General features: G+C 40.7%; 1 long non-coding RNA gene and 1 other non-coding gene across 3 annotated transcripts; one reads left to right on the top strand and one right to left on the bottom strand.

The window, feature by feature from the left end:
* The first annotated feature begins 7 nt into the window (after nucleotides 1-7).
* LOC124687079 lies at nucleotides 8-3,220 on the top strand. Of its 2 annotated transcripts, none has more exons than XR_006998076.1 (2): nucleotides 8-1,366; nucleotides 1,538-3,220. It is a non-coding gene; the product is annotated as an uncharacterized LOC124687079 (long non-coding RNA). The 2 variants fall into 2 exon arrangements; XR_006998075.1 differs by having other exon boundaries at nucleotides 8-1,371.
* On the bottom strand, nucleotides 582-653 carry TRNAQ-UUG. Its single transcript has one exon. It is a non-coding gene; the product is annotated as a tRNA-Gln (tRNA).
* Nucleotides 3,221-3,471: the final 251 nt, after the last annotated feature.

Raw genomic sequence — 3,471 nt, 5'->3', positions numbered from 1 at the left:
TGGCATCTTCTTGGCTACTTACAACAAAATTGTGTTCCCTTTTAAGCTTGCATGTACTACCTCTGTTTCATGATTACTATCTCAGGCTTTGAGAGTTCAAATAACCGTCCATTGAGAAAATTGGTGGTATGAAGAAAATAATTATTTTATTGCTTTAGAAGAGGTTAAGTAGCTGTAGCATCTTATTTAATAAGGATATGCATGGCCATTTTTTCTGATTATTGTTTCTTAGATTTGGTCTTCCCTAGATCTGTGTGGAAGGTTTATTATGGGAATACCCAATTGGACCTCTTCATTTTAAGTATATTTAGGTTTGTCATCAAGACTAGGAGTATGAATTTTTCTTGTCTTGGCCATTGCACGATCTCCAAATGTAGCTTTAATCATTCATTTGTACAGTAATGTGTGATAAGTAGAAGGCTTTCCTAAGAAGGCACAAGTTCTACCTAGGATTTCAGATATAGGGACCTGGCCCAGTTTTGGTGCGAATTGTAAAGTCCACCATAAACATGCAATGCAAGAAGACAATAGTTTTCCTGCTTTCTTTGTCTGAACTCTTGTTCTTATCTTGAAAAAAAGTTAGGTCCCACCGGGATTCGAACCCAGGTTGCCAGATTCAAAGTCTGGAGTGATAACCACTACACCATGGAACCGGATCTTGTATATGGTCCTTTGATGATGCCATTTATGATATGATTCTATAGGCACGTAAAAGGGCATGAAAAATAAACACTTTTTGCTTGTATCTGTTTGTTTTCTATGGGCACACTTGCATTGTTTGATTCAATAAAGTCGTCTCCTTTTTGAGCTTGCAGATAGTTGGCATCTAGTTAAATTATGGGAATAGCCAAAAGATCACTTTAGTTAAAGTGTTATTTTGGTATATCATTAGTATGGCTTGATGTATGGATGTGTGTTGTCTTGGGAATTCCACGCTTTTAAGAAACTTGTAGTGAAATGGCGTCCTAAGAATGGATATGGTCTTAGGCCAATTTGGCGCTGAATATTTACTTATGTCTGACAGAAATTAGTAACGCATGAGCGTAAAATGGGTACTTTTCTTAATTTGTCAAGAGCTGTTGTCCGACAGATATCCATGTCATTAGTACTTATTCTAATGTAAAGTTCACTCGAAAAGGTAATCATCGAAGGCATGGCAAGGTGGCAGAATGGCAGTTAGCTTCATGGGCTCTGCTCAATCAGGATCTTGTAGAGAAGCCAGGACGCAAGAATCCAGACACAGCACATCACCCTCTAGGAAACAGTATCTTAAGGCTTCTTGAGTAGCAGCGCTGAGAATTGTCTGGGCTGTGGGAAGACTAGCGGCAGCCTAATCTTGTGGAAGTTGGGCTCCAGGACCGTCCAGGTAAGGTGTGTGGCTATTAGATGACTTAAGTCTAAGAGATCTAGTGTCTGGTTTGTGCATGCTGCCACAAAAGTGGAGGTTTTTCCTCTTCTATCAGTGGAAGTTTTTGAGTGTGACTGCTAGGCAATGAGTCAAGATCACCTTGTTCTGAACTTCTGATACCACATGAAGGTGGAGTTAGCTTGCATTGGAGTGGGGGGCACCGGGTGATACAAAGTTTGCATGGGATCCAAGGACACCGACAGAATTACTCCCTTCGGCCCTATAAGAATACATGGAATGTGTGATCAGTTAGAGAAGGCTGCTGCATCCTGATGTGGGAATACACTCGCAGATGCATGACTGCAGTTGCCACTGAGAAGAACTTGAGCACTATGGTCTAGGAATATCCATGCCTTCCCTTTGATGATTAGCTTTTTGGGTGGGGGAATATTATTACCAGAACCATCTATATGTGTCAAACAAAAAAAATCATAGTCTAGGGTCGCTAATAGCTAAGGTCTGTGGACATTTTATGCACATGAAACCCTCTTTGAAATGATGGTAGGTGCAGGATTATTGATGACTAGTGTGTGATATCATTATGCTGCTGTCTAATGTACTTTACTCTAATATAGAAATATTCTTTTGACATATGCATAATGTCCTTAGCTAGTCAATGTGGGGCCTAACAGAAAAGACAGATATTATCTTATTACATGATTGACTGAGATAAATTTACCTCAACAGGGTTTTCCTTATCATTATTAATTTTTTGGCTCTGTTCACGTTCAGTTCTTTTGCCTTCAACCCCTGTAAGGCTGTAACAGCTTTTGCATAGAGTACTAGATTACACCATTGCATGCTGAGATCGATTCGTGGTGGCCTGATGCTTCAAGACGTTTTGCGGTGGCCAATCATGAAAAGGTTAATTCCTTAATCATGCTGAGCCTTTGACTGGAGATAAATTATTGCATCTTCGAAGACAAGCGCGCTCCTGCTAGCTCTGTTTTGAGCATGCCCCTTGATGAGGGGCACGCGTGGGTGGCTTGTAGAGGTGGGCAGCCGAGAGCAATAGAGTAGCCCTGGCTTGTCTTTGAGCCCCCAAAGTGGTGGCGTTTTGGGTGGTCTTTTTTCAGGTTCTGCATTGACCTCTTTTCTCTCTTTTTTCTTGTTCTGTTGTCGTTTTGTTTTGGACATCTTGGTCCTGCCTTTGAGCTGAATACAATGACGTGCAGCTCTCCTACGGGTTCTAAAGAAAAAAGTACTAGATTACACATGCATTGTATGTATATATAACGTTGCCAATCTTCAGTTTAACCCGTTTTTCTACAGGGGAGAACACCATCTGAATCAGATTGGATGGATAAGCCAGAGCAGGAGTGCTCTTCGCGAGCCAAAATGAGTTTTGTCCCTAGAACATGTGGTACCTTATTTGCTTCTTGTGGGCAATGATTTTTGTTCCATGATGTAAGAATCCCCAAAGATGACAGCTGTGGCTACGTGGGATTATACAATCTGAGATGTTGACCATGCGATTACATCCCATTTAAGCAGTGAGGTTTAAGCTCTGCCAACCAGCATCGATGACATACAAAGTGATCTGTTGAAGCTACAATAAATATGCTCCCGTCATCATAGATAATTGTTTCACCATATGCAGCATCCTCATTTGGGCCTCTTTGTTTAGAAAGATTTCTGTTTTACTTTTGGAGGCTTGGAATCCTTATGAATCTTTTCTACTACTAGCTCCATTCCGATTTAATGACTGCGAGTAGTAGCACACTAGCACCACAAGTGAGTATGTACGCAAGTTGTTTCCACTGAATGGCGTTTGATTTAAATCGGAACAGACAATAGAGGTACTATTTGTTATTTGATTAGTAGGATTGAATTTGTAGAAGTTGCGTCTACATCCACTCCAACATATTAGAGAGATCCTTTGTGTTTCGTACTATACATTAATCAAATCCCGCAGGATTGAAATGTGTATGATTATTGCATTCCTTTTTTTCTTCTTCCCAATTCTGTCTTTTTTAGAATGACGTGAATCAATGAGGCCCTCAAGGACGTGTTTGGTTGCTTGGTTGCCCCTTGGCTTGCATCACCCCAACGTTTTTTCGGGC

The sequence above is a fragment of the Lolium rigidum genome, chromosome 2 (genome assembly GCF_022539505.1).
Source record: "Lolium rigidum isolate FL_2022 chromosome 2, APGP_CSIRO_Lrig_0.1, whole genome shotgun sequence".
NCBI classification, from domain to species: domain Eukaryota; kingdom Viridiplantae; phylum Streptophyta; class Magnoliopsida; order Poales; family Poaceae; genus Lolium; species Lolium rigidum.
The sequence above is the reverse complement of the archived record's forward strand: the minus strand, read 5'-3'. Positions and strand labels throughout refer to the sequence as shown.